A 24799-nucleotide genomic window follows, 5' to 3' on the forward strand; every position below is an offset into this window, starting at 1 on the left:
TCATCTTTCACCTTTGTGTGTCTGAGTAGAATTACTTTTGTTTTTTAACCGTCCCCCTCATATTTGAACTAAAAACAGTACAGTTATTGATTTCACTGCTTAATCCTGGACTCTGTATTAGCTATACTGGCTGTTTGATGTCTGAACTGTGAGACATCATGTGGTTTATAGATGAAGCCTCTAATAAACTTCCATGTGTATGTTTAATCTACCAAGTTTGTATTGATTTCCACTAAATACTTTTAAGGTCTTTATGATAAAAGGTATGACAAATGGTCGTACGCAAATTTAATGCTTTAATAAATTTTCACTTCAAATCTTGTGGCTATTTGGGGCTTCACCAGGGATCGTCCTACCATCCCACATCAAAATAGTTGCTATGATTAAATAATAATAATTTTAAAAAGGAGAAAAACAGAAAGTAAAGATAAAAAAAAAAAAATCTATGAGAAAAAAAAATCCAGGTAACATATCAGGGTAGTGAAGAATTTTCTGATGCTTTAGCCTCCTTAACATGAGAACAATAGTCCTGTTTTTTAATTTAAGAAGATGTTCATACCTGACAGACATTATAAAGAAATCATCTGAAAATTCAGTTGAGTGATTCACATTTAGAGTGGTTACTACAGGCACAGTACACCTCATAATGGAAAAGAACCTTTGCCAAGTCATGCTGACCTTGTTCCTGTAGAGAGAAGGTCAGGGGGTAGGAAAGCTCTGTTCTTTATCAATTTGAAATAATCTGACTAAAAAGGAACCAGGAAATCATCCTCTGAGGTAAAGTGAGTTTACGGCCCAGAAAATTTGCTGCTCTGTGGCACATCTAGCCTGAGTTGTCTTTTCCTCCCCAGCTTCTCGCCATTGCCTCACGTTGGCAGCAACTCTGGAATAATCAAGGGCCACAGCACTGGCTGATGACCAGTGGCCAGCATGAATGTTTGGAAATTATCAGGATGGGTGGTTGGGATCCTATGTTGGTTCTCCTTGTTAACATTTTCACACTGCTTTTTCACCCAAGGTTATGGTGGGCTCTGCCCACATTTCCAGACAACTGACAAACGACTCGGTCTACATCTTTTCAGAAATGTGTCCAGAGCTGTCTGGGCCAGCTATCCCTTTATAGCAAACACCACTATAGAGAAAAATTCTGCAAAACAATATTTTGTTCTGGACTTAGACTCATCATTGCAATAATAATATGCTAGTTATATCAGCTACACTAATTTTCAGCAAAATCCTAGGTGAGGGATTTTCTAATCCTCTGTATGCAATTTTCATACCCTTCTATGAAAGAACTTATTTAGTACTTGAAAATTGTAAATCACTCAAGAAATACTAGTTTGTTAACATAACACACTTCTGTGAAGCAGGTGGCATTATTTCCATTGTACAGTTGAGGAATGTGAAGCTCAGGAAAGTGAAATAATTGCCCAAAGCCTTTTTACCACAACAGCCGCCACGTCAGCAGGGGCCTGAACGGTCTATCAGATGAGAAGTTTCACTTCAGTCCCCTTATTCCTTTCCACCTCAAGCACACAACTTCTGAATAAAATAATATACCAAAGAAACTGTGGTGGTTGTGTGTCCAGGCACTTCTCTCTCCTTTATTAGCAAACTCACCACAGAGATGACTACTACCAAATATTTCATTCCTAGGTTGTGGGGGCTGGAATAGGATAAAAGTGAAGGAATAACAGATGCTACATTACAGCTGACAGGAAGATTGTTAGGACTTAATTGGAGGGCACATGTAAAACACCTCCTTAAATATTTCGGACACCCTTACTTTTTGGAGGACACTTTTAGTGGGCTGGGGTTTTGCGTGAGAAGTAGGAGCTAGCGTCAGAGAAACTTGAGTTACTGCTGCTGACGAAAATAACACAGTGACTGACAGCATGTGCTTTGGTGGCAGGGAGATTTTTGTCTGAACTCTGCTTCCACTGTGTGACTGTGTGACCTTGGGCAAGTTATTTAAACTCTCTGACGGTCAGTTTCTTCTACTCTAAGATGACGATAATACTACCAACTTTATAGGGTGTAGTGAAAATTAAATGGGAGTGTACATAAAGGACTTACTTAGCATTTTTTTTTTAGTTAGCATACTTCCTGGCTCATAATAGATTTCCAATAAATATTAGCTACTCTCAGAATTTATACCTACATACTGTTGAGGTCTGGAGAAACTTAGTTTATCCAGCATAACAATTTAAGCTGCCTCATGAAATATATCTTTTTTTTTTCTACCTGCAGTGGGCAATCACATACATGTTTTTATACTTCCTGTCTGAGAGGTAAGCATCTAAGAGCCCAGGAATTAATTGGGATGAGGGAAGAGTCAGCAATGGATTTGGGGTTAAAAGACATGGATTTGAGCCCTGATGTAACCATTTCGTAGCTGTGAATCATAATACATCTCTGAGCCTCAGTGGACTTACCTGTGACACAGCAAAATAAATTTCTGCCCTGCCTACCTTACAAGATTGCTCTGCAGGTCAAATGTGATAATCTATGTGATAATCAAGAGCACTTTGTAAACACAAAACTGGTACAGATTAGGTCACATCAAAAGTTGCAATGGCTGTTATAATAATGATGGTAAAAATAATTTTAACCTAAATCATTGTCTTTAGTATCTCAGAAAACTCAAGTTTTCTTGCTTTGAAAGGATTCTAAGTTGACTTCCTATTTCTCTGCCACCACTGACCTTCAAGTTTCATAAACTGTGAATGCAAACAAATAATTTAAATTGTAGCCTATTTTTGCTAATAATTTCTCTCATACTGTAGAGAGAAAGAACATTCTAGAATTTTAACAAGGATGGAATAGAAAGTGGGCACTTGAGAGGGCACTCACTTCTCTCACTTAAACCTTATGAAGTAGGCATATTTTGGATATGAAGAAGGACAAGATAGGGGAGTTAAGTAACTCGTTTAAAGCAACATAGAGAGGACAGCAGTAGTTTAGATTTGCATCTAGGTCTGGCTCTTTCCAAATCTCTCTACTATTGGTGGACCTCATCCACACAGATTGTCTAGCTTGTCTGTATTCCTATTTCCAAAGCCCGGATTCCATGGAAGTATCCACCAGCCCCACATGAGTTGCCCTTGTTGAACAAGGAGCTGTACCCTCCCTAGAGGTATTTATTTCCCTGGTGTTCTTGAAAGCTTAAATAATTCAATACTTTACAAAAAACTTTACCTTATCAAGATCTGCTGTCTAAATTGAAGAAAATGAATTTTTCCCAAAAAGCAGTAGTTCCACAGAGTGTCAGAGATCCATGTTTTAGGAAGTCCCAAGGATTTCTGGAAATGTTCCATTCAGAATTTATATCGAACTTAGCAGTCAGTCACAGCCTGCCTTCCAACTCTCCTTCATTCTCTCAGGAGGTAGAATTCACAGTTGTCTGTACTTGACAATTAAATCAGGAGCTCTCTAGAGGCACTGTCCTCAATTCTGTTGTGACATGTTGGGCATTCCCAGCTGATAGGAAGGAGAGTAGTAACTTATAAGGATGTATTTGGAAAATGAGTTAGCGGCATTCTTGAGTCAAGAAAGAATGCGAGAGAAGGCAGATGGTAAGGTAAAATGTAGGACTGGGGGAGAGCTTGGCAGAAATGAAAGCTAATGGCTGGAGAGGCATACAGAGGCTAGGTAAGAGAGGACATGGATGTTGGGACTTAACTCAAAGAAGAGACCTAGGGGAGTCAAAGCAATGCCAAGAATAATCACTGACCATTCCTGCTCATGCCATATCGAATAAGACTTCGAGGTCTTCCAGGATATTCCATCTACTGGTTAAAAATATACATTCAAAATTGTACCTTAGTTTCCTCCATTATTATAAGGAAATTTGTATAATATCGAGCTTGATGTTATATTGATGATGATGATGATAATGGTGAAGAAGATGATGAAAGAGTAGAATAAGATAGATGCCATCTAATGAATGTATCTACTATATATGCCGGACACTTCCCTAGGCATTCTACATACGTTAAACTAAGTTTTGGAATCTCTCTCTCAAAGGCATGGACACTGAAGCCTGCAGAAGTTAGATTATTTGCCCAAAGTGACATGGCAAGTAAGTGGGGTGGAGGCCCAGGTCTTTTAGTCTCTAAAGTCTTGGCTGTTTCCATGATGCCACACTGCTTCCCAATTCATATATGTAGGAACCAACTTCATCTTCTATTTTTTAGGTAAAGACCTAAAATTCGGAGAGGTTAAAAAAAAAAAGACAACTTCTCTCACATCCTCTCCAATTAACAGGGCACAGCACCGCCTCATCCCCTCAACCTCTTACTCTTTCCAAACTGACTCTCCTGCCGCCATTTTTCACCTCTCCCCAAAAGCAAGCACAACTAATTTCTTCAGAAGGAGAAGACGCCATGTCAGATATTCCCCCTTGTGATTATTATTTATGGAATAACCACATGGAAAAGCTTGGGAAACAGTCTAATTAGACAGAATCTTTCACTTCCATCCTGCTTCTATTTCTTTCCCTGTCCCCCACCTCTCTTCATGCACACACTGGCATACTGTAAGCGATTCTTCATTTTTTTTCAAGTCAATATCTGCCCACCCTGGCATCTGATCACACAGGTGGACTGCTTTTGAAGTAAATGGAAAAAGTGCTTAAACAGACTAGAGCACCAGGCCATGAGGACTTTAAACGTTCTGTTCTGTGTCATGCTCCAGATGGCCATTCCTCTCATGCATGGGTTCTAAAGCTCTTTGCACTAAGAAAGTGCTGGGCGGTTAGAGGCAGGCTCCTTGCAGCCAGGCAGGAAGCGGGCTCCATTTTACAGACAGGGTGGGGATAGGGATGGGGATGCGATGGTGGCGGTTTGAGGTGTGAGGTGTTTGTGCTCTGAGCAGCCCAGGCTCCGTGCCAGAGGCTGTGCCTCCTTCTCCCAATCTCTAATTGCTTCAGGTTGTTTCTCAGTGAAGTCATCCTCACAGGGTTATAAGTTTACTGTGAACAGCTTTCAAACAAGCTTGATTAGATGAACAGAAATTACTTTTAAGTGCACATTTTATAAGTAGTCAGAGGAGACAATAGCCCATTTCTGCCAAACTTGGTAATAGCTGCAATTTTTGTAGTGCCTTCATGACCCAAACACTTTTCATTTGTTATCCAATTTAATCCTCACAACGCTATGAGGTAGGTCATGAAGATGAAGAAACCGAGGCCCAGAGAGATTAAACAACTTGCCCAAGGTCACTAACAAGTGACATAGCCAGCACTCAAACCCTTTTTGTCATCATTCCAAACTGGGGCTCCGAAGTGCTTCCGCTCCATTCGAACGTTTCCCTTTTTTATATTTCCGCTGCTGCCCCCCCAACCTGGCCTTATTAAGCCCTTCCAGTGCTTAGCCCATCCCATTCAATCTATGTTACGAACTGCCGCTCCATCAGTCTTCTAAGGGCCCAACGTTATCATGTCATGTTCTGGGGGTTACCAATGTCTTCAGGAGAAAGATCAACTCCGCAGCTGATGATTTGCTTTTTCAGATGTTTCTCTCGCTGCTCCCCTATGTTATACTCTCTGAGACAAGCCGTGTTCCCCAAACCCACTGTGCCAAGTCTCTACTCAGACCATTGCTCAAGCTATTTCCTCCTCTACCCCTCTGAAATGTTACTTGTCTTCTGGGGTCTTGTCTAGATCCCACTACCTCTAAGAGATATTCACCAGCTACTACAGCCCTTATTAGTCTTCCCCTTTCTAGGACTTTCTACCAGTAACATTCATTTTGATGCCAACTATATATTGTTCCCTGTGGTGAAACTAAGAAAGGGAGAAAGTGAAAAGACAGGAAGGAAACCAAAAAGTTTTTAAAGGTTTTGGTTTTCTCTTTTCTAACTCCCAATTCAGCCTCAAAGCCACCCAAAGTACTTCAATATTGCAACTCTTTTCAAGTAAAACATTTGGCTAATTTATAACCTTAGGTCAGAACAGCATATTGGTAATATTTTTATATTACCAGACAATAAAATTCACTGAAACGCTATCAAAATATGATTAATTCAGCAGTGTGATTGGAAAGCTAAGTATCTGATATACTAAATTATCTCCATTAAGGGTTGTTTAAATGGAGATGAAGAGGTTCTACTGGATTTTAATAAAAATCTTAATTGAACACGTATTGATTAAACACTCACTTTTCACCCTGTGGTAACATTATCCTCTGATAATAGGCCTGTATGAATGCTTTGAAGAGAGGACACAGTGGTTCTCAATCTCTCTTGGGGATTTTGACCTTATGTTTATTTCCTACTTCCTGCAAGGGCAGGATGATCTAGGAATCAAGAACCAGTTACCTGGGTCAGTGTTAAACACAATTTCCTTTCTAAGAAAGGCATGATGTAGTAGTACCTTAAGAAACAGGGAAGGAAAAATCTGGAATCTAATAATGCCTAATAATATCTGGGATCCTTATTTATCCCAAATGGATTTGCTCCAATTTTAGATCACATTGTTCCTGGTGTGGGTTTTTAGATAAGGCAAATCAATTGTACTTCTTGATTGGTGCTTCAGGCCAAAGAAATGCCACCCACTGGACAAAAGTCTAGGTTTTGGTTTGGAGAGGAGTGATGAAAAGAAAAAAGCCCTAAACTTATTAGAGTCCTGGCCCTATGCTTCATCAGCAGCACACATGTGAAAAATTCAACTGCTGGGTGTAAAATTAAAAACTACCTGCTGTAACTCAGTGTTACTAAATAATTACCATGTTAAGGCTACAGAGAAAAATTTAAGTCCTGCTGCCCTTTTTAAAAGGGTTCCTGGGTGGGACAAGTGCTTTGTTCTTGGCTACTCACCTAAAGGGTGGCTGTTCGAACCCAGCCAGCAGCACCACAGAAGAAAGGCCTGGCAATCTGCCCCTGTAAAGATAACAACCAAGAAAACCCAGTGGAGCAGTTCTGCTCTGGAACCCATGGGGTTGCCATGAGTCAGAATTGACTTGAGGGCAATGAGCTTGGGTTTTTTGGTTTCTGTCCTCTTTTAAAATAAGGCAAATCAATTGAACGACTGATATGTCTAACATCAGTGGGACATATCTCATTGCCGTGAAGTGGCACAAATTCACTATTTCAACAATTGCTGTTGGGCATCTACTGTGTGCCAGGCAACTGTGTGTTCTGTACTTCAGGGGCTACAGAGGTGAGTATGGACCAGTCTGTGCCCAGAAGCAGCTTGGAGTCCAATGGGATGCTGACTATACAGATAACTGAATCAAGACACCATCAAGTTAATGCCATTAGAAGCAACAAAGCCAAAGGGACTCAGAAGATGGGAGATTACACCAGAATGGGGAGGGGCAGTAGAAGATCACCCTGCAAGAATCAGAATTTTTTTGTGATGGACTTTTGAAGATCCAGCAGAGATGAGAGAGGAGGGAGGTCAATTTAGCAAACATTTACTAAACTGAGTCTCCTTAATAGAAGGTTTCATAGTAAATATCACAATGCATCATTACAGAGTTAGTTATTTGCTTGCATAATTGTTTGAGGTCTGTTTCTCCTAACAGCAGGGTAAGCACCACGTGATTTTGTTCTCCATAGTACACCTAGTCCCTAACGCTGAGCTTAACACAAAGTACGTGCTCAGTAAATGTTTGTTAAATGAACAAGCGGTATATAAACAAACTCTTGTCTTTAATAAGCTTATAATCTAATGGGGGAGACAAAAAAATATACATCTTTAATGCAAGACCCATGTGTTACAGAGTAGAACTGCTCCCTAGAGTTGTTTTTTTTTTTTGGCTGTAATCTTTATGGAAAGCAGATCCCCAGGCCTTTCTTCTGTAGTGTCACTGGATGGGTTCAAACTGCCAACCTTCAGCTTAGCAGTCAAGTGGCAAACTGTTTTTGCTACACAGGGACCTCTAATGCAAGACAGAATGTAATAAATATTGAATAGAGGTACAAGAAGAGAAAGAAATTAATCCTGCCTCAGCTGTCAGGGAAGTGCCATTTGAGGTGGGCCATCAGGGTAGGCATTTCATCAGGTAAAGATTGGAGAGCCACATATTCAAACCTGAGGGAAACCAGAGCAAAGGCACAAAAATGCCTAATTGTACAGCAAGCTTAGGGAACAATAAGTGGTTCAGGGTGATGGAATGTAAAGCATATGGGTTTGCAATGGGAATTAAGGCTGGAGGGTTTTGTTCCAAATCACAAGGGCCTTGAAAACCAAGTTAATGAAATCTGTTGAAGGTTGTTAACGAGGGGATGACAATAAGTCTGTGAAAGACAGTTAAGTTTGTTAGTGTATTCAGTTCAGCCCTTCAGCCCAACAAACCTTTCAGTATCTGGCAGAAGCTAATTCTCACTGTGCGAGGCCTGAGGGAAGAATGGTGGCTACATGCTCACTGTGTGTCAGGTGCTCTAGACAGACAGCATTTCACTAATTCCTACACAGATGCCGCCTTCCCATGATTTAGATAAGTGAACAGAGGCCCTGAGGCCTGAAATAACTTGACCAAGGTAGCACTCTTAATAAGGTGTGGGGCTGAGATTTGAACCCATATCTTCCAGACTTCAAAGTCATTCTCTGCAGCACTCAAGCTATGTTCCTGTCAGGAAGCAAACCATGAGATGCCTGTGAAACACGGTGTATCCTTTATGCTGGAAGAAGAGCAAAGTCAGTATGGAGCACTAAGGCTTGGTAGGGACTGGCCCTTCTATGCCAGCAGATGCAGACACTGGTGTGCAGTTCCGGGTCACTTTTACCTGACAGTCCGGGCAATATCGACAGCCCGAGACCGAGATATGAGTGCGTATGCTTATCACACATGCTCCATGCCTTTCAGAAGGAAATCGTGCAATAACAGAAACAAAGGCTTTGTTTTTCTTGAAAAGGCACTTAAAGAAAAAGAAGAGTGGGGGCCCAGAGGGCAGAAAATAACACTTAATAGTAAAATTGCTTGAAAACAAAATCCTTTTGATTAGCTCTGTGTAGCTGTTTAAATATGGACAATGTTTATTCCATTTAACACACATAAGCATCAAGCCAAAAACCCATTGCTGTTGAGTCAATTCCGACTCCTACAGGACAGAGCAGAACTGCCCCATGGGGTTTCCAAGGAGCAGCTGGTGGATTCAAACCGCAGACCTTTTTGGTTAGCAGCCAAGCTCTTAACCACTGCACCACCAGGGCTCTATGTATGTATTAGGATCTCTTTTTCAACTTAGCATTACTTATCATCCCCCGCAGTCAGGCTAGAAGAGGAAAAGGTCCTTCCATATGATGCAGCTTGAAAGATGCTAAGAAGATCTTCTTGCCTTAAAAGATACATCCATCAAGGCTCCATAAATCAAAAAGTTCTATCCTTACAGGTTTGTTTCTCTGGGTTAAACATTACCTTGGGATGGGGGTGGATCCTCTTAAAATACTAATAACTCTGGGAGTAGAAAACCTACTGCACTTCTAAAATCTTGAGGCAAGTGGTTTTTCTCAGGTGGCTTTCTTAGGGACCATCCAAGTTCAGCAACTCTTAGAGATCAGAGCGGGGTAGGTGGGAAAAAATGGGGTCATAGGCAGGCCAGGGAGTAGCCCATTCAACATTCGCAGCGAAATCATCAAAGTCAAGAATGTGGGACAGCTAATAAAGTCCTAAAACAGCACAGTGCTTACCATTAGTTGGACATTTTCCCTTTAATCACTTTCTACTTTTGAAATATGGCAAACAATGTCAAAACATTTCAGAAGATAAGCTTCATCCTTGCCTGCTCCTTATTATTACAAATAATTGCATCTAAAAGAAATACACTAGTGTGTGCGCACGCACGTGACCGTGCTTTTTATTTTGCATTTAGCAACAGGATAAAACCAGTCAACGCTCTTAAAAAAAAAACCAACCAGGCAGAAAATTGGGAACAGCAGCAGCTGTGAGCAGAGACCACGTGCACGAGGTACAAATGTATTCTCTATCCACCTCCGACACTTCTGTCCTTCTCGGTCACCAGAGGTCCATCTGAGAGGCAAAGGCAATGGTGCTGACGGTGATGATGTTAGAGAAAGAGACGGGAGGGAGAAGTAGATTGTTTAAAAGAAGCTCCTCACATGTTTTGATTCTCTATTCCTAGTGAGTCATTTGCCTTCTGTAAGGGCGGGTCCCAGGCTTTGAAAGGAGAACTCCCAGGCTCTGCCCACTTCAGGACTGGGAGATTTTAGGCAAGTCGCTTAGGCTCTCCGATCCTCCTCCCTGCCTCTGCCCACTTCCGGGCCGGGGGATCTTAGGCAAGTCGCTTGGGCTCTCTGATTCTCCTCAGTTTTCTCCATCTATAAAATGACAATAATACCAGCAACTGCCTTGCAGAATTGAAAAAAAAAAAAAGATGTATGGAGTGGAAACTGTTACGCACAGGCGAGTTATTTCTCCAAATACATGGCTTCCCTCAAGGTTACCAAATACCAATAACAAAACATGTCCTCTTGGGTGAGTCTGACTAACAGGCATCTTAAAGGATAAATAGGCATTAGCTGGTCAAAGAGGAAGGGAGAGAGCATTTGGGCTTTGCGTGAGTGAAACGAACACACAAAGAAAGTATGAGGCATGAGGGCTGCAGGGCAGGCTGGGGTGTGCAGGCTGTGTTTGGGGGTGAGGGGTAGGGGTAAGGTAGGTGGATTAGGGATGAACCACAGGTGGTTCGGCTCAGTAGTACTAAATACTACTTGAGGCAAGCCTTGGCAGGAGCTGAATCCTGGAATCCATTATATGTTTAAGTAGCTTGGATTTTAGAGCAAAGAACAGTGTTTTATGAATTGCATTTGGAAGAAGTACAGCCAGGCTGCTCATTAGAAGCGAGACTTCATCTTACACAATTTGGACATGTTATCAGGAAGGACTAGTCCTTGGAAAAGGACATCATGCTTAGTAGAGTAGAGGGTCAGTGAAAAAGAGGAAGGCCCTCAACAAGATAGGTTGACACAGTGCCTGCAACAATGGGATCAAACACAGCAATGATTTTGAGGATGGCACAGGACCGGTCAGTGTTTCGTTCTGCTGTACACAGGGTCACTATGAGTCAGAATTGACTTGATGGCACCTAACAACAACAACAACAGAATTTTAACAAATATGTTTGGGTTTTTTTTTCTTTGGTTTTTTTTGCATTAAAATGTTTCCATAGTCAAGTTCTAGAAGTGGTGAGTTAAACAACTAATCCTGTTTGTTTACCACAGGCTGTCTGAGTCTCTAATGTGCTAATGTGTCTCTAATGTGCTAATGTGTATCCTGAATCTTCAAGAAGAGAATGCACTTGGCAGGGTTTTTTCAAGACATTTGCCCACTGTCATGGATTGAATTATGTCCACCAAAAATGTGTGTATTAACTTGGTTAGGCCATGTGTGGTGTGGTTGTCCTCCATTTTGTCATTTTCCTGTGTGTTATAAAGCATAGTCTCTGCCTGTGGTTAAAAGGATTAGGGTGGGATGTAACACTCTTGCTCAGGTCACCTCCCTGATCCAGTATAAAGGGAGTCTCCCTGGGGTATGGCCCGTACTACCTTTGTCTTACAAGAGATGAAAGGAAAGCGTAACAAGCAGAGAGTTGGCGACCTCATACCACCAAGAAGGCGGTGCCAGGAGCAGGGTGTGTCCTTTGGACCTGAGGTTCCTGCGCTGAGATGCTCCCAGACCAACGGAAGACTGATGCATCACAAGGAACTTCCTCCAGAGCTGACAGAGAGAGAAAGCCTTCCCCTGGAGCTGACACCCTAAATTTGGGCTTCTAGCGTACTAGACTGTGAGAAAATAAATTTTGCTTTGTTAAAGCCATCCACTTGTGGTATTTCTGTAACAGCAGCACTAGATGACTAAGACACCCACAGAACCATTTTCTGACCCCCACTCCTTTTATCACACTCCCATTACTCAGGAATTTCCAATTTCTCGATACGCATGTTAGGAAACGCTGCAGCCATGAGCAATCATCAGTTAGACTTACTACATGCCTGTGCTTGAAAACTTCACAGTGGTTTGCCAACATTTCCTTCTCTCCAGACACCCCTCAAAACTTGTCCCTGCTTCTACCCCTTCAGTGGATGGGCTTACTTCCTACTCTGCAAAAAGGTTGAAGTCCAATCTGGGAGGTGGGCCTTCTGTTGCGCTCATTAGCACAACTACATCTACAGATTCTGTCGTTTCTAGTGCTAGAGGAAGAGATAACGTCCCTCCTTTCTAAAGAAAATGCCACCATTTTAGTCTAAGATGAAGATACGATTATCAGAGACATGAAGCTGCCTGTTCAAGATCAGAGAGTTAGAAAGAGGCAGAACTTGGCTACAGCCCAAGTCTCCTGAGTCCCAGGTCAGGGCTCTTTCCCCTGGCCAGGCTGCTATCCCAGTCCTAGTTCAAGGTTTTCAGCTACATGACAGACGCATGTCATTAACAAATTTTTCTATACTGACGTAAAATCATTCAGCACATTGTGAATACCGATTGGCATGAATCTGCCTAGTTTCTTTTATTAGAATTATTTTGTTTCTTTTCCTTTCACTTCACTCTCTTCAAGGTAAACCACTTCTGTCCTAGAACTATCCAGGGATTAATATAATGCTTTCTTCTGGTCTTTAACAATTAAAACTAATTTATTCAGCTGCTTTTCACAGGAGCTCCATCTTTTATTTTTCATTTGTTTATTATTTTTTCTTCATTTTCTCTGTTCTGACTGTGTCAGGAATGTTTCAGTAGTTGAAAATCGAGGAGGACCCACATCTGCAGAGCCCATGAAGTGGGGACGCTTGACACACGCCTTCACTTACAGCAGGCAAACGAACCTTCTCTCATTGCCATATCCCCTCCTATGTCACCACTGTAGAACCAAACCCGTCTTTAAGGGTTTGCCTGACTTGAAATGTTTGGATGTAGGGATAACATATGAATAAATTATCCATTTAAAATCTTTCCCTAACAGTGAATTCCACACCGTTCTTTCCCCACTGCTCATTTCTCCTGGTATTTAGAAGTACAGCTATTCCTGGGTTTCCCTCCTCTTCATCCTCCTCTTCCTCCTCCCACTTCTTTTTTCTAGGTACTTACTTGAGATAGAATTGGTCTTTTTATTTTAAATCAATCTTTAAAATCTCTTTGGCTATTTTTGCGTTTTTAAACGGAAGAGCTACTTTCATCATTTTTTCCAGGCACTATTTCAATGCAGATAATTTGAAGGAGCTGGGCCTTAGAATGTCAAACCTGGCACACACATGTCCTGGACATGAGCACTTGCTCACCAAGTTTCAAGCAATCTGATTTGGGAGGAGTGAGTGGCTGCTTGTGTTTAAAAATAGCTGGTTGAGTATGGAAGGCTTTTTCCAGTTCCTGTGGAAAGATACTTTGGGGCCTGATTAGCCCCCCATACCACAAACTATAAATGTTTTACAGCCTGCAGGCATAAATCTATTCTGAGATAATCTTGGACATTCATCCAAAAACAGTGACAAATTTGAACATGACAAATCCAATGAGGCCGAACTACTTGATTAAGTCAATTAATTCTTAAAGAAGAAAATAATTACTATCTGTAAGTTAGTGCACACATACATTTATATACTCCATTTACCTTCGCAAAGAACCCAAAAACCAAACCCATTGCCATCAAGTCAACCTGTAGAAAACCGATAAGGTTTTCAAGGCTGTAAATCTTTACGGAAGCAGACTGCCACATGTTTCTCCTGCGGAGAGGCTGGTGGGTTCAAACCCTCTCCTTTCGGTTAGCAGTCAAGCACTTAACCACTGTGCCACCAGGGCTTCTCTACCTTCTCAAATAATATACTTACATCTAGTGAATGATTTTATCCCCCCAGCAGCTTTGCCTCTAATTTCTTTGTAATCTAACTCATCCCTCAATACTGCTAGGGATATTTCTCCATGATGCGGATATGAGCAACTTCATTTATTTTGCTGAAAATAGATCATATTTCCCTATTACCTATAGAGTGAAATCTGAACTCTTTAACATGACATTTAGTATACCCACAAGCTAGTCTCTCGCTTTCTAGCATTCTGAGCTTCTACTAATACTTTATGAGTCCTTGGATGGTGCAAATGGTTAACACGCTTAGCTGCTTACCGAAAGGTTGGAGGCTTGAGTTCACCCACAGACATCTCGGAAGAAAGACCTGGTGATCTGCTTCTGAAAAACCAGCCATTGACAACCCTATGGAGCACGGTTCTACTCTGACACACATGGGGTCACCATGAGTTGGGGTCAACTCAACAACTGGTTACTAATATTTTACCACTTTAATTCTTTTACCCACCGTCCTCCCCCATCAGTGAGTAAGGCAGACAGTAACATAATTTAAAAACCAATCAATTCATACTTACAAATTGTGGTAAGTGCCAAAAGGAAACAAACAGGCTCGATGGCAGAGAATAACAGAGGAAAACCACTTCACCAGGGGCCAGGGAGGACTTCCCTTAGGACGCCAATGCAGAACATGGATATGGCATTCTAGGCATTCTGAGGTGGAACTGTGTGAAAGCTGGGCCATGTAAGGTAACATACTCACAGGTGTGGGGATTAAGGGGTGGACATCTGTGGGGGCCATTATTCAGCCAACCACAGTCACTAACTAGAAAAACGATCATTAGACTGGGCAAAATGGAGTACACTGGGGGGAGAAATACAATATTGTCAGGAGAAGACATTTTGGAGTTGGTTGAAGAGTGAATGAGAGACAAAGAAGAGGGATGTAGCCCTTTAGAGCCATTCTGCTTTGATGAGTGGTAGCGTGAGGGGGACTTGGGGAGGGAGATACTAGAGCAAGTGTATATGCTTAGACTGGTCCCGTAGAGAACAAAAGATTGATTCTGCAAAAAAAAAAAAAAATGAGAAATTGTTCTCATAAAAAGACCATACTTAATGGTCTGACTGCGACTAGAGGAATCCCAGCGGCAAAGCTCCCCAGACCTTCTGTTAGCACAGGACAGGAACCATCCCCGAAGACAACTCATCAGACATGAAAGGGACTGGTCAGTGAGGGGGAGAGAGATGCTGATGAAGAGTGAGCTAATTAAATCAGGTGGACACTGGAGAGTGTGTTGGCAACTCTTGACTGGAGGGGAGATGGGAAGATAGAGAAAGAGGGTAGACGGCAAAATTGGCACGAAAAGAGAGACTGAAAGGGCTGACTCAATGGGGGAGAGCAAGTGGGAGAAGGGAGTAAGATGTATGTAAACTTACATGTGACAGACTGATTGGAATTGTAAATGTTCACTTGAAGCTTAATAAAAGTTAATTTAAAAAAATGAGAAATTGAACTTACTAGAGAAATCAGGCAACATCTATAAGCAGCGGGGAGTTTACTTCATGTCTGCTATCCGGGTAGCTGCTCCCCCTCAGACACCCCACCAGGACGTGCTCCTGCTGTATCAGAGTCCAAATATGCTCTAGACTCTGCCACGACTAAACTTTTGCCCTCAGTGCACTTCCGTGAAGGAGCCCTGGTGGCAACATGGTTAAATGCTAGGCTTAACTGAAAGGTAGGCAGTTCGATTCCACATCAGTGGCTACACAGGAGGAAAGACCTGGCAATGTGCTCCCGTAAAGATTACAGCCTTAGAAACCCCATGGGGGCAGTTCTACTCTGTCCTTCAGGGTCTCTATGAGTCGGAATCAACTTGACGTCACAACCCAAGAACAACTCTTCTGGGTGAGGCACTCTTTCTTTCTCATTCTAACTGTTTTATTACCATCTGTGTTTTCATGCCTGACACAAATGCCAGCGTCTCTGGAAAATTCTGCAAGATCCTTCCAGTCAGAAACAACCACTCCTGCTTCCAAATTTATGTAAGTGAAACAGGATATGGAATTTGAAATGGAATGTTTTAAAATATTTTTTCCCTCCTGAGCAGAAAACTTCTTTCCCGTGCATTCTTGAAGGAGGACGATATGCCCTGAAGCGAGGCTGCTGGGCTCTAAGGCTCCTACATGTCTTTCTTTCCTGGGAGGATGGACAAGTTTTGTGTTGCTGAGGGTTGGGGCCTCTAGTTAGGTGGACCACTAAGGCCCCCGCCTAGAAAAGCAGCAGAGAGTGAGGCTTTGGTGAAAGAGGGCTAGGGAGGGTGGGTGGAAGCTGGGGAGGATACTGAGGCACCCAGGTGAAAAGGACAAGTCTGATCTCAGAGAGTTCAGATCCCTCAGTCCTATACTGGGGTGACTCCTGAGTCTGCCCTTAGAAATGCTAGGATAGGGATGACAAGAATAGGAACTGTACAGGACTGAAGAGCTAACCCAAGGCCTGACTCTAGGCCTTTCCTGAGTGGAAGAATCACCCCACCTGTACCCACACCCCTTACCTGTCTATTGCTCAGTCACTGTGTGAGACAGCACCTTACAATAACTACAGTCATTGGCTGTGCCACTTTCCCCAATACCTAGCAAAGGGCCTTTATGTGTATCGTTAGTTGCCATCGATTTGTCTCTGACTCATGGATTCATGGATATACATGGTGACATTATATACAGCCGAATAAAACAATGCCCAGTCCTGCACCACCTTCTTGATAGTTGCTATGCTTGAGTCCACTGGTGTGGCTATTACGTCAATGCACCACCTATCTGTCCGTTTCTCGTATTATGGTGGCTTGCACGTTGTTATAACGATAGAAGTCACAGCACTGGTATTTCAGGTATTTCAAATATCAGCAGGGTCACTCATGGTAGATAACTTTCAGTGGAGCTTCCAGATTAAGACAGACTAGGAAGAAAGGCCTGGCAATCTACTTCTGAAAATTAGCTAATGGAAACCCTATGGATCACAATAGAATTGCACATATATGGTAGGTTCTTAATGTAAGTTTATTGTGTTAAAAAAAAAAATCCTTTGAAGTAGGTATGATACATAATATCCTCTGTACTTTACGCCTAAAGATTGTGAAGCAAAACAAGGTTTAGGTGATTTCCATGTGTTTACGTAGTTACTGACAGAGTAGCAGCAAGAATCCAGGCTTCTCCTACACTGGCATCATTGCTATTTCTTTTAGCTCAGCTCTAAAGCTCTCCTGTATGAACAGAACTAGGGTATGTCACTAAAGCCACACCTTGCAGAAAAGAAACCTGGTTTTTTTTTTTTTTTTTTTTTATGATTCTGTATTAAAATTCTTCCCCTTGGAAAAAGGTTGTCTACATAAAAGTACACTTAAAAATAGTTTTCTGACATGAACGTTGACAAAACTGGAATGAATGTAGACAACCCCTAGGACTTAATATGTAAAATTTAAATTGTTGTAGAGTTAGGGTTGGATTATAAGCAATCCTCCCCTTCGACTTTACTTCAATATTTCGTTGACTATATTTATGTCTATATAGAAAGGTTTCAGGAAATCTCAACTTTACAAAGCAAAAACTAATGGTGTTCATTTAATTGCCGTTAAAAAAAATCACAGATAAAAATATTTTGTAATCACTTCTGGCATGCAGGAAGAAGGCTCCAGAGGTTGCAGCAGCACCAGAGGGCCCTTTGGAGGCTCGGGACATTCCCCTTGGGACACAAATGGCTCTGGGGACTCCACGGGTTGAATGCCACAGCTGGAGGTGCCTTGTCTGACTTCTTTCATCAAAATGAGATTGAGTAGGAAGCAGAAGGGATGACTAAGAAGCAGAGCTGAGGAAAATGGGAGGAAGGGTTGGTGAAGTTGCATATAATATTAGCTTCACATCATCACCAAGGACTAACCATTGGCAGTCCCTCCCTGCCCAGCTCTCATCAGCTGTCACTCTGACACCTCGGGCTGGCAGTTCCTGAGTGGTCTGATTAAGGCGGATGGTATCTCAGGATACTCAGATCCATCAGCTATAGGGACTTGAATTAGACTTGCTGCCATAGGCCCAGTATCTGGCATGCCTGAGAGGCCCAAGGCATTTTCTCGTCCCCCCACATCAGCCCCTGAGTTCTGCATGTAGGAGAAGGTTAGTAAAAGTAAAGCCTGAGCAAATTAATTTCTGTTCTTAGAAGGCAGGATAGTGGGAGCAAGAAAGAATTTCTGGGGTGCTGGTAATGTTCTCGTTCTACACCTAGGTGGTGGTTACATGAGTGTGCTCAGTTTGTGAAAATTCATCGAGTTATTGTACACTTATGACATGGGCACATCTCTGAATGTGTATTATAATTCAATGAAAAGTCAAAACGAAGGAAGGAGAGAAGGAAGAAGTGAAAGAAGGGAGGAAAAGAAGGCAGGAAGAAAGGCAAACCTGATTATAAAGCTAGGGAGTGGAGCTTGAATTTGATTCACTAGCCAAGCGTGTGCAGCACTAGGTCGTTTAGTCAGGTCTGACATGACGTAATCGTTACTATAGGAACATTAATTTGACCATGAAGAACAGTCTACATGAAACGAGGCTGAAGACAAAAGTACCAGGAAATAGTTACAGTGACCTAAGTCTGGGAGGTGAGGGCTCACACTAGAACGGCGTGGACAGTGGTGATATTTAAGAGGCAGTAGGAGCGAATCACTATATAGAAAACCACCTGCCTTTGAGTGGATGCTGATTCACGGCAACCCCATCTGTGTCAGAGTAGAACTGTGCTCCGTAGGGTTTTCAGCAGTTCATTTTTCAGAAGTAGATCACCAGGTCTTTTTTCTGAGGTGCTTCTGGGTGGACTCAAACCCCCAACGTCCAGCCCAGCACATTAACTGTTTGCACTGCCCAGGGACTCCTCATCACTATGAGGAGTCTCTGGGTGGTGCAAATGGTTAAGTGCTCAACCACTAGCCATGAGGTTGGTTGTTCGAACTCACCCAGAGGCACCTCAGAAGACAGGCCTGACGAGCTTCCAAAAGGTCACAGCCTTGAACACCAAATTCACAGAGCAGTTCTATTATGCACACTTACGGTCACCATGAGTCAAATTCGACAGCAACTAACAACAGCATTACACAAATGAACCAATATTCAGCACATGGTATAGGCTGTTTCACACTTTGTTTTGTTTAAATTGTGATTATAATTCTCACTGATATCAGTTGGAGCCCTGGTGGTGCAGTGGTTAAAGCAGTCGGCTGCTAACCGAAAGGTTGGCGGTTTGAAACCACCAGTGACTCCTCAGGAGAACGATGTGGCAATCTGCTTCCATAGAAAGCAGAAACTTTATGGGGTCCCTGTGAGTCAGAATCGACTTGACAGCAGTGGGTTTGGTTATTTTGGTTTTATCAGTTGGACAGGGCCCAGGACAGCCCACTTGTATATGCTCAGTTCCAAGGCTGAGCACCGCAGCTCTGGACTTGACCATCCTCTCTTCCCAGATATGTACCACTTGTCACCAGGGACGAATGGACAGCCTACATGTGAATCTAGTACAGTCGGACCACCTCAACTAATAGACACCATGTGCCTTCTTGTTTTGTTTGTGTTTTTTAATACATTAATAAACAAATGTTGGTGTCAAATGGTTAGCCTGCCAGAAGAAACTACATTTTTTTAAGACTCATTTGAAAGATTAATTTAATGGCTGAATGTTTGAGGTTGAAGAGAATACTGCTTTCCAAAGCATATGATGGAGATTTTAAAAGTTGTGTTGAACAGATTGAAGCTTGTCCTCAAAGAAAAAAAAAAAAAGAAAGAAATATTAGCACAGGGCCCTTAACAGAATTTAGATTTATGCAAAACTTCCATTTTTTGCAGACCAAAATTAACAAACGAGAATGACACAAGTTTGTTGAAATTCAATGCAAACTAAACACTTGTGTGCAGCTTCCTAGAGTTCAGCAGAATGTTGATATTTAAATTCATATTATGCACCTCATTTAATTTCTGCGTGAAAATGAGCCAACAGACAGAAGTAGATAAATCACTGACACACTGACTTTCTTCAGCTCCGAGGAAGAAAACAAAGGTTCTCAGTCTGAGATCAGGGAGGTGTTCACCCGATTTGTTAGTCTGCATAAATCCATAATTATGTTCACCAGTCATCCGTATGCATGGCGCTAACCATATTATTGCTATTTAGCTTCACTGTGATGCCAACCCCTGAAACATAATCTAATTTTATTAAGTTCCCCAGAGCCTTGAAGAGTCTTACTTACAAGCCAATTCTCTGCTCATTAGCATTGACCTTTATGGTTTATTTGGGTTTTTTTTTTTTTTTTTTTTGGCCTCCTGCCCCAGATTACAGCCCTTTGTTTAATAATACACACTGTCATTGTGCCCTCTTGACCCAGAAAAAAGGCAGCTGAATGGGAGCATTGATGCCAACCTCACAGCTTCTGCAAAGAGGCGCGGGGCCTGAATTTGTAGTCACTAGGCTGATTTCTTTGGAAACAAAGAAGAGAGAAGAGAAAGAGAAGTGTGGAATTGGTATTTGATAATTTTATGGACTCATCATTGTTATGGTTGTGGTTAGCTGCCAAAGAGTTGATTCCCACTCCTGGTGACCCCATATGTTACACAGAGTAGAACTGCTGCATAGAGGTTCCTTGGCTGTAATCTTTATGGAAGCAGATCACCAGGACTTTTCTTCTGTGGTACTGCTGAGTGGGTTTGAACTCCCAACCTTTGGGTTAGGAGGGGAATGCAAGCCATCTGTCCACGTAGGGACCTCAACAACTCATCATGGAACACAGTAAGTCCTATGTAAGCATCACTTATTATTATTTGTTGTTGTTGCCTCTTATTGGTGCTTTTGAGCACCTCCGTGTCAGCCTTGTATTCCATTTTGAGGCTTTGATCCAACATGCTGTACTCCACACTATTTTCCAACCACAAGCAGCTGGCCGCATTCTACCCTCTTCAAGAAATAAGAGTTAGATAAAATGTGAGCAAAATGGGTGGTACTATATAAAGACATGCGAAAAGCTGAGAGCACTTTAGCCTGCAAAAAAGATCAAGCAGGATTATGTTCAAAATCTATAAAATCTGAATGGAATGTATAAGATGAACATAGACATTCTTTAAATCTAAGAAGTATTTGAATAAGAAAAGGACTCTGAAGTTTAATGATGATCAGTTTAGGATAAATAAAGGAAACTTTTCCTTCCTGCAGCTGGTGATAAGCTTACAAAATTCACTGATGGAAAGGTCATGTAGGAAACACAATTGAATTTTAAAGAGGTCAAACTTATTTGTTAATAATAACTCTCAAAATTGCTATTATGAAATTATACTATGCAAATTATCTAAAAAATTGAGAAATGTTCATATTATAATTTTGAAATTAAAAAAAAGCAGAATTAAAATTAAATGTGTGTACATAAACCATGACCTCATGTACCCTGAGACCAGAAGAACTAGATGGTGCCCAGCTACAACTACTGACACTTCTAATCGGGACCACAATGGATGGGGTCCTTATAGAATGGGAGGAAAATGTGGAGCAGCACCTTAAATTCCTAAAAAGAAAACCAGATTTACTAGACTGGTTGAGGCTAGAGAACTTTCCAAGACTATTGCCCTGAGATGCTCTTTAAACTTTGAACTGAAACTAGCCCCTGAGGTCACCTTTTAGCTAAATAACAGATTACCTCACAAAATAAAGAATATCCCCCATGAGTACTATGCTCTTTTAAAAAGTCATCTATATGCATCCAAATGGTCAACAATTAACTTTAAAACAAAGATGAGAATGTAAGAGGGCAGGGAAACTAGATTAATGGAAATGGAACAACCAGCACTGAAATATTGAGAATGCTCGTACTTGTGAAGAATGTAACCAATGTCACCGAACAATTTGTGTAGAAATTGTTGAATGGGAACCTAAATTGTTACGCAAACCTTCACTGAAAACACATTAAATATGTATTTAAAAAAAATCAAATGTGTGTCACAAATACAGTAATATAAATCATATAAATCCATATAAAAATACCAAACAAACCAAAAAACCCAAAGCATGGGACAAAAGGAAAGGAATTTATAAAGACAAAAATAATTGTGATAAGGATTTTGGGTTCGTTTCCTTTTTAAAAAGTTCTTTAATATAATATTGATTTAAATTAGTATTTATCTGTTACATCTTTTCCTATTTTTTTACTTAAACTTTATAGTGTTCTTATGTTTTAAGCATATCTTATAAATAGCATAAAGCTGTAAATTTTTTCCCTTCTATATGACAATCTCTCTCTTCTTGGTTTATTTTGTTCTTATCTTGTAAGACGAGAACATTCATATTTGTTGTGATTATTGATACGTTTAGACTTTATATCTTCTTACTTTATTATTTTTGTTTGTCTTACTTTTTCTATATCTTTTTTTCCCTTTCTTGCATTTTCTTTTTTTAAATTTAATAATTTACTGAAACTTTTATTCATTTATTTTCTTATCCACTTACTTTCTCTTTTTCTGGTTTGAAAGCTAAACATTCCGTTACTATTTTTTCAACGGTTTTCCTTGAAATCTGTCTAAACAAAGACTAAATGTAATCAGTATCTTAATTTCCCCCAAAATACACCTTGGATTGCTTTATTCCACAAATTAGAGATCATCACTTTTATTAGAAGCTACACATTTTCCAATTGGTTTGTTTACCATTCGTTCTTGTATCTCAGACATTCCTTCTGAAATAATTTTCCTTCATCTTAAAGTAGATCCTTTAGAAGCTACTTTAGTAAAGGTTTGCTGGTAGAAAATCTCCTAGTCTTTGATTATCTAAATGGTCATTATTTCACTCTGATTTTTGAAACATAGTTTTTCTGAGTTCTCACTCAGCTATTGATGGTATTATTCCATAGTTTTTGGCTTTCTTTTTTGGTGTTGAGAAGTCTGCTGCAAATTTAATTGGGTGCTTTTAAGATCTTCTCAAAGCTTTTTTTTTATTATTGTTTTTTGCAGTTTCATTGTGGTGTATCTAAGTTTAGCTTTATTTTGCCTTATCCTGCTCGATAAATTTTCTGTACATAATGTGTCTCATCAAAAGCCCTTTTTTTCTCTTCAGTTATCACCTCTCCTCCATTCTTTGTACTCCCTGTTTCCAGAACTCTGATTATATGTACGGTGGGCCTTGTAATTCTATCCTCCATGTCTCTTCATCTCTCTCCTATATTTTCTATGTCTGTTGTGGTTGTTGGGTGCCATTGAGTCGGAACCAACAGTACTGAAGGAAGAAGGCATTGGCAAAAAACAAGGCTCCGGGAATTGATGGCATACCAATTGAGATGTTTCAACAAATGGTTGCAATGCTGGAAGCACTCACTTATATATGCCAAGAAATTTGGAAGACAGTTTACCTGGCTAACCAACTGGAAGTGATCCATATTCGTGCCCTTTCCAAAGAAAGATGATCCAACAAAATGTGCAAATTATCAAACAATATCATAAAAAAAAAAAATCATAGGCAAGTAAAATTCTGATGAACATAACTAAAAAACTGTTGCAGCAGTACATTATCTGGGAACTGCCAGAAAGTCAACCCTGATTCAGAAGAGAATGTGGAATGATGTCAGATGGATCTTGGCCGGAAGCAGAGAGTACCAGTAAGATGTTTACCTGTGTTTTATTGACTGTGCAAAAGCATTCAACTGTGTGGATCATAATCAGCTACTGATAACATCTCTATGTCTGGGCTTATATATTCTCTTCAGCTGTCATTAGTCTACCATTTAATCTATCCACTGAGTTTTTAATTTAAATAATTATATGTTTCACTTTAAAAAGTTCTATCAGGCTCTTTTCTAAATCTTGTCATTTATTTCATCATAAAATTTATGATTTCATTCTTTATTTCTGTAGACAATTTATATTTAATTATATTACTTATTTAGTAATTTAAAAATCTAAATCTTTGTGAGTCAAAATCTGTTATTTCCTTTTTCTCTGTTGTCATTTTTCTTCTTTGTGTTTTTGATGAACTTTGTGATTTTAATGGGACTAAAATAGAGTGTCTCTCTCACATGGTTATTGTGAGAATTAAACAAATCAATACATGTAATACACTGAATAGAATGCCTATTAATAATTGCTCATTTTATGGTTGCTAAAATCTAGATGTAGCTGACTACTGGAAAACAAGACTGTAAAATCTAAATTCCCTGGTTCCAGAGGAGAAGAAACCTATTTGAGTTCAAGGTTGAGCTCTAATTTTGAATTTCAGCATTAACTTATTAGCATCTAACCATGTTCACATGCTACGCATTTCTTTAAAAAATTTAAGTTGCTACCAACAGAAAGGAGTCCCTTGGTGGTGAAATGGTTAATGCACTTGGCTTCTAACCCAAAGGTCAGAGGTTCCAGTCCACACAGAGGCACTTTGGAAGAAAGATCTGGTGATCTATTTCCAAAATATCAGCCACTGAAAATCCTACAAAGCATAGTTCTACTCTGACACTCTTGGGGTCACCATGAGTTGGGATTGACCCAACGGCCACTGTTTTACTGGTTATCAACAGAAATTCAGTGTTAAAGTCAATGTCAACTGAGATCTATGGGTCTGCAAATGTCTTTGCAAAAAGTTAGATGGTCAAAACCTTTCCAATTGCACTGTTTCTTCTAATTTTGGATTCAAATTGTTACTTCCACTTAGCTAAGGAATAACATACAATTGTCAGCATAAATCCACTGTATTTCATTGGTTTACTGAAAACTAGAAATAAAATTGTATTCTCTAGTTGATGGTCTTTATTTATGTTTATAATACATAGAATTAATGTGAAAGAAAAGTCAAAGTAGGAGCCGTTTGTTTTCCAGGATCTTCTCAAATTGCTGAGAATTTGGGTGCCATCTCTTCCTTTCTAACCTTCACAGTACCTACCCTGTCCAATATGGTAACTAGTAGCCATATGTGGCTATTAAACACTTCAAATCGTGGCTAGTATAAATTGATATACTCTCTAAGTGTAAAATACACACTGAATTTCAAAAAATT

At 40.5% G+C, this 24799-nt stretch overlaps 1 protein-coding gene across 8 annotated transcripts in view; it reads right to left on the reverse strand.

Annotated features, from left to right (window-relative positions):
- Nucleotides 1-24799, reverse strand: part of PSD3 (pleckstrin and Sec7 domain containing 3) — a 696342-nt gene that overhangs the window by 585462 nt on the left and 86081 nt on the right. The window lies entirely within an intron of this gene.

The sequence above is a fragment of the Loxodonta africana genome, chromosome 19, assembly GCF_030014295.1.
Source record: "Loxodonta africana isolate mLoxAfr1 chromosome 19, mLoxAfr1.hap2, whole genome shotgun sequence".
NCBI classification, from domain to species: domain Eukaryota; kingdom Metazoa; phylum Chordata; class Mammalia; order Proboscidea; family Elephantidae; genus Loxodonta; species Loxodonta africana.